Here is an 11667-nt window from a genome sequence, read left to right as displayed (position 1 = left end):
ACATTCTTTATAGCATAGGTCTAAAAGTGTGTCAGATGTGCTCTTGGGTTTCAGGAGCAGACTTCTCCCCCATGCACGCTGTGAAGCCTGAAGCTTGCACTAATTACCAGCTGAGCCCTGCTTTGGGACTCACTGGTGGAGAGGACCTGAAGTCAGTGAGGACTGTGAGTGGGTCTGAGGAAGATGAGAGCATGGTCACAGCTGAGCCTACTCACAGGTGTCCTAAATTTAGCTCCTCTCTGCTAATGTGGTGGGAAAGCGATAGCCGGCAGGGTGGGTGGAAATAATGAAAATTATGGAGCTCAGCTGTTGAGCTGATGCTCCTGCTCAGAGAGCACATATACCCACCCAGCCCCCAAGGAGAGCTCTGTTTGTTTTGCTGGGTCTGATGGGAGCTGCAAATCATGGTTCATCCTCCAGCGGTTCCCTAAGGTAGGACTACTGCTGCGGTTTTGCTGATAGGTCATTTTCTTTCACTTGAGGACAGACCTGTTGCTCTGTTCTTCCGTGTCGCCTACGTTCTACTTGTAGCTGGGAATAAGGAGCGGAGCCAGCGTGCAGCCGTGCGTGGCTCCCCTCTGCCTGCTCCTCTGCCCGGCAATCTGTAATCCTGATAAAGCACCATCTGGGCTGTAAGCGTGTGAATATGCGACATGACAGCACCTCAAATGCCTAGTTTATGCTTATTAATAACAAGCTGTAAAAATAGCAGTCAGACAAGATGAGATCATAAGGCTGATCGTGGGATGCCATATGCTGTCTGTTTTACTGAGCAAGCCTCACACAGAGGAGACCTGTGCTCCCTTCCTGGAGCAGGGTGGGATTGGGGGGTAGCAAGGGGGTGTATGGGCTCCTTCCTTTTTGGATAAGGCCTGTGTGAGCAGAGAGGCACTGCTGGAAATTGCTGAAAATCTCCAAATCAGAGAAGCAGCAGCTCTGCAGACAGGACAAACATGCCATGGGTTTTAAATAGTTTTACCAGGCTGTCCCTCCAGCTGCTGTCCTGCTATGGCATGGACAGCACATAGAGACCTTCCGGAGCAACTTATCTTTGTCTCTTTGGAGTGATGGTACCTTAACAGAAGCTAAAGAATTTTCCTCTCTCTTTGGATTCTGTTTACTGCAAAATTAAGAGTTAAAAAACCCTAGGGACAAAATGCTGGGCCATTTACATTTGTATGTGCTTCAAAAAGATGATGTAGATCTTGGCCAGCAGCGGAATAGCAACATTTTCTGTACTTAAAGGAATAATATTTCCAGCACCTAGCAGTGTCCTATTTGTCTTTCACAAGCCTCTGGCTGAGAAGTGTTATTCTAGATTAGGGCTCTTCAAACTTTGATAGCTCATGGACCACTGTGCTGTGTTAGTGAAGTGTGAAGAGCAAGAACCTGCTCTCTGCTGGTGACTTCTTTTGCTCTGGAGATTTGCCTGTGTTGCACCTGGGCTGTGGTTCATGGCAAGCAGCAGGAACAAACTTTCTGAATCCTTCCCTTTGTTTCAAGAGTTCCTTTTCTAATTTATATTGTTGCTCCTTTGGTGATGCCCTGGATTGTGGAGCTGCATACTCAAATTCCCTTGTGGACCCCTCTCTGGTTCCCTTTGCTGGTCCATTGCTGCCTTGCCAGAGGGGATGTTTTTTTTGAGGGGGGGGTGTGTGTGTGTGTATTTAATACCCAGACTAGCCCCTTGCTTGTCTGCTGTAAAAGAGGCTCAGGTGCCAATTAAAGCTTGCACAGTCGAGAGAAAAGTGGGACCTTCGGTAATATCCCTTCTCAATGCGGCAGGTTCTGCCGTCCCAGGATGTGTGTATGAGTCATTGTCTGGAAATCCAAGTGGCCAGATGTCCGCCAGATACCGCTGGGCTCCTGGAGTTGCTAACTTCAGCAGAAAGGGTGAGGGAAACGCGGCGGTTTCTTCCCTGCGGAGGTGGGGTGCGCAGGTGAGGAGCTCGGCGCATCCCTGCGGGCGGTGGGGCAGGGAGCCAGCGCTTGGGGGGCGGGAGGTGGGGGGGGGGGGGCTGCCCCCGGGGAGGCATCTGCAGGCAGCTGGGTCCATCTCCGTGCCCCCCGCTCGGGGAGGGAGGGGAGCTGTGAGAGCAGCTGCCCTGGAGCACTCGCTCCCCAGCTGCTGTCGGCTGCGGTGGTGGCTCGCAAGGAGCAGTAAGAGGGACCCCTGCAGGCCCCTGCTCCAAACAGCTGGGGAAACGCTCCTGTGGGCTTTGCGGGTGCCAAAGGCTTTTCTTTCTTAGCACGGGATTGATCCGAGGGCTCTGCTCCCTCGCTGCTCCCCTCCAGCCGCCGGGTTGCAATCTCCGTGCGAAGCACAAGCGGACAATGTCCCTGCGGTGCTTGTGCCGGGAGTTTCTGGAGGGAGGCAGAAACCTCGGGCTCTGGGTTGTGTGTTGGCTTTGCAACCAAGAGGGTATTCTTTTATTTAAATAAAGTTTCATTTTTCAAAAACTTTTTTTCACATCGTTCAAAGCCCGGTGACAATACAGAAATGTAGATATTCTGTTGCTTCTACGCAGTGGCACAAGAGATTTTTATTAAAATCAATAAAATAACTACTGTTGAACATATTAAACACTTTAAGATGTGGTGAAACACCAGGGAGTCCTGTTTAGAGGAAGGTCATTGACTCTTCGGGAGAAAAACACAGCTTTCTGAGGAAAATGCATGACTAGATGTAGTCGGTAGCTTGTTGGCCAAGGCTAGTGGTCTCTCCTTGCTTCGCATCCACCTCCAGCCTGCCCCATAGCCCTGGGCTGAGTGGTACCACCACCAGTGGGTGGCAACTGAGTCCCATCGGCCTTCATAGGTCAGGCAATTATCTCCTTGGAAAGGGGAAATCAGCCAAAGCTCACAAACTCTGTTGCGATGAATAAGGCACTGCAAGAAGCAGCTCTCTCCTCAGCAGTACGGTGGTTCTATGGGTGCGTTGCCCACATACATGCCCACCTTGGGGGATGTATAGACTGGGGCTCCATAATGAGCTGCCACCCTCTAGGAGCGCTGTATAAAAAAAAAAAACAACCCTTTTTTGTAATCTGGCCCTGAAGGAGCCTTGCTGGAAGGTGAGTCGGGGCAATGGCTCTGCAGGAGCCTCTTGTAATTGCCAGATTTAGGATGCTGAGCTCTGAATAAATCTCTGCTTTTACTTTGCTGGGATAATTCAGGCTTGAAAACTGAAGTGACAGCTTATAGCCAGGCTTTTCAGTTTGGCTTGTTGAAGATTGTGCGTGTGTGTATGTGGCTAAATGCAAATAGGTTGCTCCCAGAAAACAGTGTCACAAATGCTAAACTTCTTATCTGCGTGGACTGATGGTGTGAGGGGCTGAAGACCCTATAAATTACCTTCTTTCCACTTGGAGTGAAAGTGATACTGGTGCTGTAGTCCCTGACAGTAAGGAATGGCTCCCTTTCTGGTTGGACAGGTTCGATTGGCCGCTAATTTACTCTCCCTCCTCTCATAATTCAGCACAGCTCTCTTGACGCACTCTGCCAGCTCTCACCAATTTGCTGCTTGGAGGATTTTCTTGCAAGTGAATCGTGGATTCTAGTTAAAACACGTACAGAGCATGCTCCTGCTTGACGGCTCTGCTCTTAGATGTCACAGGAAGAGACAGTGTTTTGTATAACTGCAAGAAAAATACCATGTTCTAATTAGTGTAATTTATAGTCCCTTGCAGGCTAAAACAACAGCTGATGAGTCATGAAAGTTCCTTCTTCTGACATTTGCTGAAAGAAATGTTATTTTAGCTCCCATGACTTTTGGGGAGGGGGGGAGGGAGCAGTTGGTCTGAAATGCCTCACCCCTTCTCCAGTGCCTCCCCCGCCACGTATTTCCTGTTTAAAGATTTCTGGTGTGTTGCTGTGCGGTGAGGAAACATTGATTATGGCCATGTCTAATTATCCATTGTGGTGGAGCCCAGTTTGAGTGTCTACATTGGAACACGGGTTCCTGAGCCAATAGCGGTTTGCTGGGACAAGAGGTTCCGGCAGCTGCAATACTGTCGTCGTTGAACCTGATGTAGCTGAGCAGACAGAGTACTGGACATTATGGTCCCCCCATGTGCTGTAACTAGGCACTGGTGTGTTGTGAATGTATTTGCTGTGGTTGGGTGAGGTCTGAGCACAGCATGGGTCCCTCAACTCCATTTACAAGGATGGTCTTGCCCCTGACTCACAACCTCCTCCTGCCCCTGTGATCCAAGGTGTCGTTCAAACTGGTCTCTGCAAAGATGAGAAAGAAGAAGATAAAGAGCTTGGGAGCTGCTGGTTCTTAACTGCAGGAGTGACAAACACAAGGGTGGAGGATCCTTCCACCTTGTCCTGGAGACTGTCCCTGGCCATGTAAGTCTGGCTCCGGCCATCAGAGGTCAGCAATGGACCTGCCCAGCAGCCAGCTCGTCTCCTTGGAGCACACGTCTGCAGAGTCCTCTCCATTTGAGTATAAGGGATGCCATATGGACTATTTAATTCAACATCTGTTGTCCATGCATGTGTTTGGAGTGGTTAGTGACATAAAGTAAGATCCCTGGAATAGCAGTGTCTACAGCAAGCTGTATGAAAGGCTTTGCCCACAGCAAAGCTGAAGATTACTTTAATGATTTTTTTTTTTCACCCTGGTGGCTTTTTTGTTTGGCCACCATGAGATACAGGCATTCTTCAGATTAGTTTGTTGGAAGACAGGCAGTTGTTCTTGGAGAATAGGTAAAAAGATGCCAAAGTGATGGCTACCTTGCCCCCTTGTCTATGCACTTCAAGAACTTATGGAGGCATTTAAAACGATATGCTGGAGAAAAAAAAAACAAACAAAAAACCAACACAACAACAAACCCCACAAACGTTGTACAAAACTGAATCCTTCAGGTTGGAGGAAAACAGAGCTCCAGAAAGTTCATCTAATGACATGTCAGTCCTGAAGGGTCCCCAGGCAGCAACCGAAGTGGTGGTTGCCCGGTTCTGCTGAAGGTGTGTGAAGGACTATGCTGGTCCACAGACCTCACGCTCCTAGAGGTGTTACTCCAGGTTCTGTCTTAGTCTGTGACTTTGGAGAATTTCTTTAAAATTCTGTGTGCTCATGGCAGAAAAACCGTTGCTGTTTTGACTCAGTTGACGGGCAGTGGGAGTGCGCACCTGAGAGTGGAGAGTCAGTGGTCAGGAAGAGGAGGCAAAGGTGGCTCCATGACAGCAGTCAGGACTGAGTCGGGTGGTAGGTGAAGATGTGAGAACTGAGAATCTGTAAGGAAAGGAAATCTTACTGGGGCGGGGGGATCACAAAAAAAAAACCCAAACCCCAAACCAGGAACTTGGTAGAACTTTGTAGGAATTTTGGTGACCTGTGCATAACTTGCTGCATCTGGAGAAACGTGTGACCTTTATTTTTCTGGCTTATCAGCGTCAATAATAAAACAAGATCAAAAGCCAGGGAAAATATTGCTTTGTATCCATACGCAAATGCTCCGTACCTGTGCAGCCATACAAAACAAGAGGAACTCTTAAGGCAAAAGATGATCCCAGCTGAGTGGTGCCAGATAGCAGGATTTCTGGCAGACAGACACAATTTTAGGTGATTTTTCCAGCTCTTTATGGCAGTTCTTGAGACAGTATATGATCCATTGCTAGCACTTGAAGCATTGAATGACTTTAGAAAAATAGTGAAGGATTCAATAATTTCCTGAAAAATTAATTTCTCAGGGGGACGAAAATTCCTTTCTTAAGGACTGCGCTTAACCTGAAAACACCAAATCCCCAGGTAAATTTATCAAGTTGCTGGTTGTATATTGGTTCAAAGAGCTTTTGGGTGGATGGATCATTCATATAAGGCCTATAACATTTACTGAGGAAATGTTGGGAAAAAGTCGGACTCAATTCAAATTAATCCGAATACATCGGTAAAGACAGATTCAGTCTTAGTTTACCTTTTTTTCTTGTATCTTTGTAGCAAGAGGCCTCAGTTCCTGTGTTCAGATACTTGTACTGAAGTTTTAAGATTTGTGACAAAACCAGAAGCATTTGAAAGCAACATCCTCAGCGTTTTATCAGGCTTTCGGGGGAGAGGCATGCTGCTTTCCAATGTGATTAATAGAATTTTGCAGATGACTTCTAGCTCTTCCCTTCTTGGTCTCATTCCAGCCTCCTGCCTCTTCTTTCCTTTCTCTCATCAGTCACTGCTGCGTGAATATTGTCTCGGTCCCTCCAGGGCACCAAGTCAGCATCTGAATAATCCCACAGAGAGCGGCCGATTTTGTTCTTCTGGTTAAATCTGTGCATGTGGTTACAGCCCCTGCAGAATGGGAACGTAAGCAGAGATTGCTGAGACATCAGTGGAAGACTTAAGAGCTGCTTATCAATAGCTTTTTTCCTCTGGGCCTATGTATAACAGCTGGGGCGACTTTCTGCAGCCAAGTGTGACAAATATTTGCTATTGTGAATGGAGACGTTTTTCTTTCTGCCTGTTACATATTAAGGATAGTCTTGATGAAAAGGCCGATGCTGATGTCTCAGAGGGCCTCCTTGTATGATAACAAAATGTTGTTATAGTGTGTAGCTTTGCTGGGATGGCCCGTGGATTTCACAGGGCAGGGAGATGGCTGTGAGCCTCTGGTTTGTGGCTTCCTTCCCAGAGCTGATGCTGGGCTTGAGAGTTGCCCTCTGCATCTCTCCTACTTCTACATCAGGTGACTTTTGGTCTCTCTGCAGAGACTTGCTTGTCTCTGACGATAGCAGCAGCAGTCTTGGAGAAAGCTACAAAAGCCTTTCCATACGCTCACAGAAATATCTCTGGAAGCGGGAATCTTTGGGGAGATGCCGCATGTTGGGGGTTTTTTGTCTCTTGATACTAAGCCAAGAGACTGGGTGAGGAATGCTGTCTGAGTGGAGGTTAATGCTTTGAAAGCCAGGACTCTGTGCTACGTGCTCTGGGAAAAGGCAAGATGGGGTTTGATGAGGGTCAAGCAGCAGTTATGCTATGAAAGCTGTGGATGGCATGAGGTGGGGATGGTCATGAGACACAGGAGTGCAGCTGCAGCTAAATGGTACAACCAACAGCCAGTAGCACTGATTGTGCTATTCTGCATCCTAATGTACTATTCTACATCCTAATGTATTTTCAAGCAAGTGAAACCATCCATCACAGCTTGTTCCTCACCGGCACTATTTATGAGGCTGTCGGACACGAAGATGATTGGTGATCAGCAGGTTCCACAGCTTGGTTGCCCAAGGTAGATTCTAGCCCAGACTAAGGCAGCTCTAGAAAAAAATTAAGCTGACTGATGTTCTAGTGCTAAAATTTCTTTCTCAATGTGTTGTCTCAGGTAATGTCTCCTGAGGTGTCTATAGTCCTTGAAAGGGTCCTAGCCTAGGCTTGAATATCTGAGGGGTTAGTCTGGACATGTCAGGGTCTCTCTTTATCCCTTCTGTCACACTTGCAGTGAAGGCAGAGGTCAGTGGCTTGGACAGAGGATAGAAATATGGATGGTATTTCTGCCTCTAAGGCAATTCCTTTGTGATCCCATAGGCCACTCTTGGCATATCCAAAAGCCTTGACAGATTTAAGCCCTTTATTTCAGGGAGCAATATCCAAAATTGGTCCTCTACCTACTGCGCCTGTGTTTCTCTGAGTTAGGGGTACATAGCTATGTGCCTGGGCTGTTGTAGGGCACCACCCATGGTGCCAAACCTTGAGCCCCAGATCCCTTGGTGGAACTTGCTATCCAATTGAAAAGACAAAATTCCTTGGAGAGCTTTAAAACTAAAACCCTTGGAGCATTCCCGAAATTGTTATGACGTGATACTAAGTAAACACCTAAGACAATGTTTACATGTGGCAAGCAAAGGTGCCCTGAAGCTGTTGCGACTTGACAGTTACCTCTTTAGTGTATCCTGGAGCAGCCAAGAAGGACTTTGTTTTTGACGTAAGCGACCATGCAAGGCACGCGAAGTGCCTGGGTAACTGTGGCAATCTGCTGCTTAAATTGGAACATGGCAAATCAATTGCCAGTGGGCAGGCAACGCAGCTTTCCTCAAGTGAGGACTGGAGCGAAAACATACTTGATACTCTTAGAAATTGCTTTTCACCACCTGCCATACGTCATAATCTGTGTGGCTGGGGGAGGAAAGGGCGGAAAGTCTCCTTTGCTCTGCTCCTTTGTGTTAAAGGAAAATCTGATCTGAAAAGCTTTAAATTTTTTCAGAAAGGTAGCCCTCTATTGGAAAGGCTGAAATAAGCCTGGGCATTACACCTATAGTTAGTGAAAGTCACTTTAAAATCCTCCCTTAATAACCTGGGATGCTCAGACATGGTCTTGTTCTTCTAAGTATAATTTATACCTGCGCTCCAGTGGTGAGGGGCAGCATGGGGCACAGGAAGCGATAGGTTCAGCAACTTGTAAGAGTGGCTTGTGTTTGCCTCTCAGGATGTTAGAAGGCCTAACAAGAGCAAATACCTTGCCTAGACCATAATTTATTCTTTTTTAGGAGTGTCAAGATCCCGGTTGACAGAATGAGGTTGATGGAGCAGTTGATCAGGAATCCAAGCAAAGCCTATATCTTAAGAATTCATGAAGTTGAATGTCTTGCACCGGAGTGTCTACATGGTCTTGCTGATGACTACATTTTTCAACCCTTACCTGCAAAGTTCCCTCCTCAAACCTAACCAAGGAGCTCTGATATATCTTTTTTTTCCTGCAATCCATCAAAGCCGTGCTTCCAGTTAAGGAGAAACTGGGCTTGGTTTTAGCAAAGATGGACAACACATATATGCAAAATATGCATATGTCTTGATCGTCATGCAGTCAAATCAGAGGCTGTCATGCTTCATAAAGCTGATCTGAGTCTTGTGCTAGTATGCTTTAGGAGTCAAATCTATTGTGCTCAGTTAAGCAGAGAATTAAAAGTCGACGCTCATGTTCTTATATTCCAACAGTGCCTCTGAACACTGGGGAAAGCCTCACCGTGTGTTTACCTTGTTAGATTGCCAGCCAGCGTCCTGAAATAAAGTGGGGAAGCCCTGGGACGACTACTGCTTGCACTGTCAGGTGGTAAAGAGGTGGTGGGAGGCAGGTTGAGTGCACCCTCACAGCTGTGTCCAGAAGGCGGCAGGGGCAAAAGGGAAGAGGAGCTCTCAAGGGAAAGGATGTGGTTACTTGTGGAACTGATTGCAGAAAGCTGTGAGCTGGGAATGGGGGAGAAAGCTGCTAGATTTTCTAGGAAAGACTCCCGTGGATCAGTGTGACAGTATAAGATGGGCTGCTTTTAATAATCTGTTCAGAGCTATTTCTGCAAGAACAATGAATCTCTGTGCCTCAGTCACTCCCCATCTGTTTTCAGATCTCATCTGAAAACTCATCTTTCCTTCCTTTTCTCTCCCCTTCCGCGCTCTCTCCGCTGTCATTTTTTATTTTAAGTTTGCCTCTCTGCTCTCCAAAGCTTTTGTGAGGATGGAGTTTGAATGAGGCAATAGGCAAGGTTACACGCATTAAGCAGCGAAGCAAGAGCTGATTTATTTTTATTGCGCGCATTTATTTTCTTCACACCCCAAACATCTTCATAAAGGAAATGATTTAACCTTTGGAGTACAAAGCACAAGCCGAGGATTTCTGGATTCATGTTGTAAAGTGCTGTAAATGTAAATTAAAAAGAGGAAAAGCATTAATCCCTCCCAAGTGTGATGTAGCTGGTGTGAGATGCTTCAGGTGATACTACTTGCTGTGGGAAGGATTACTGCCTTCACTCCCTGACTAAATATGAAAAGTAGCCTTTGGTTTTCTATACAAACATAAAAAGGAGCAAGGAGGGGAAAGACATTTTTACCTAGGTGTGTCCTTCAGTGATACTCCCTCTCCTTCCTTACGGTTCATGGTGGAATTCAGGTTCTTTGGGAGAGGCAGAAGGTGAGTGAAATGGGGATATGAGGTGTTAATGGGTTGGAATCTCTTAATGCATTAAACATGGGTTTAGGCATTCTCTCTTTATGCTCTTCCAGTCACCCCACCCAAACTGCTCTCAAGGGTACACTTCCCCTGGGTTAAAATAATGATTTCTCTGGTATTCAATCAGAATGCCTCTGTTCAGTAAGTACTTCCAACTTTTCATTAGGATAATTTTGCTACAGATTTTTTTTTTTCCCCTGCCAAAATACCCAGCCGTATGCTATTATTTTCTTCAGGTAAACTGCCACCACTTCCCTTTCCTGGGCCAGTGCTCCTGCCTGACAGCCTCCTATCTTGATAAATGATACAAGCCTGAAGGGCAGCATCTCGAGCCCGTTCCCGTGCCAGCTGAGCGTGTGTGCGCCGTGGCCACGAGAGCTCGGGCACTCTTCTTGCTGTGGGAAGTTTACACTAAAGGTCACAAGAAGATTCATCGTGCATAATTTTCTTTTTTTTTTTTTATTTCTTCCCCAAGACAGTACTGAAAAGTGCTACATGCCGGGAATGAATGTTGGTGGCAATAAGGAATAGCAGTTTACCTAAGCTTGCAGCCTGTTGTAAGGAGGCTTTTACTTGCAGTGGTCCAAAGCCCTTGCTAGGGAAATGACCAGAGGTCAGAAAGTCTGTCAGCCAAAAATGAAGTCAAAGAACAGCGCCTTATTTGATAATCTGCACTGGAAGTTGTTCTCTGGACTGCAATTCCGTTTATTTTCTTTTTTTTTGTTTTAAGACTTGCCTTCCTCCTATGGGTGTCAGGAGCGTGCAGTGTTAACGGACGCTGCAGTTGTTTCTAGCACTGCCCATCCAAAGGCCGTAAACATTCGGGGCTCTGCTGTTAGGCGGTGGGGCATTTGGGACAGGTAGACCTTGAGAGCTGGAAAGTTGCGCTGTCGAGCTCATTAGCACGAGCTGATCAGCCTTTGAGCTCGGTGAAACAAAGCCCGCGTTTGCCATGTTGCGCCGCTGTGTTTTTCTGTCTGGCTTTAAAGCTCGCGAAGCTCTTCCGTGAGACCCAATGGGGAAGAACAAATTCCAGCTCCTCCTCTGCCCCGTTCCCCTGAAACGGCTCCCTTCATCCCACCCCCAAATTAAAGGAAGAGTTTTTCTGTGAAACTCCAAATACATAGCTACAGATCAGCTAGAATAAGTCTGACTCAATCTGGCTGTGAAGTAACACCGAAAAGGAGTAAGGAAAAAAAAAAAAGGCATTTAAACATAAAAGAAATGCTGAGAACCCAAAAATCCTTTAAGAAAAGCCAACTTCCCTGTTCTCAATTTCTAAATAAATGCCTTATCAGCAGCTCTGTTGTGGCTCATGCAGTTTCTCTGCTGTAGTTAGCTTGCAATAATATTTTATCCTCCCTTTCCTACAGTTCTCCTTACTGCATTGTAAATGAGACCTTGTGTTTTTCCCTTCAGCATCCACTTTATTCTCTGCTTGTATCCACAGACCTTAGGATGCCCTGCGTGGCAAGCGGGGGGTGGGGGGGAATATAAATAAGCCAAGTTAATTTGCTGGTATCTGTTCTGAACACGATTGCTGTTAATTGTCAAGCTCGTTCTGGTTGCAAAAAAATAAGCTGGTTGAAAATAATCCACTGTGGGCTTCTGTATTTTGCTGACAACTTGCCAGCTACCAACTATGGGTGTGATAAATGCCCAAAAGTATAAAATTCCAGCCAGCTCTCCATTCTTGTGCTTTCAAAGCTCTGCTTTTGGTTTCAGGCCTGTC

General features: G+C 46.5%; 1 long non-coding RNA gene across 1 annotated transcript; it reads left to right on the top strand.

Annotated features, from left to right (window-relative positions):
- Positions 1-378: 378 nt before the first annotated feature.
- LOC141748504 (uncharacterized) lies at positions 379-10369 on the top strand. The gene is made up of 3 exons (XR_012589008.1): positions 379-432; positions 1786-1940; positions 8482-10369. It is a non-coding gene; the product is annotated as an uncharacterized LOC141748504 (long non-coding RNA).
- Positions 10370-11667: the final 1298 nt, after the last annotated feature.

The sequence above is a fragment of the Larus michahellis genome, chromosome 9 (assembly GCF_964199755.1).
Source record: "Larus michahellis chromosome 9, bLarMic1.1, whole genome shotgun sequence".
In the NCBI taxonomy this organism is placed as follows: Eukaryota; Metazoa; Chordata; class Aves; order Charadriiformes; family Laridae; genus Larus; species Larus michahellis.
Note: the sequence above shows the minus strand (reverse complement) of the source record. Positions and strands in the feature narration are given on the sequence as shown.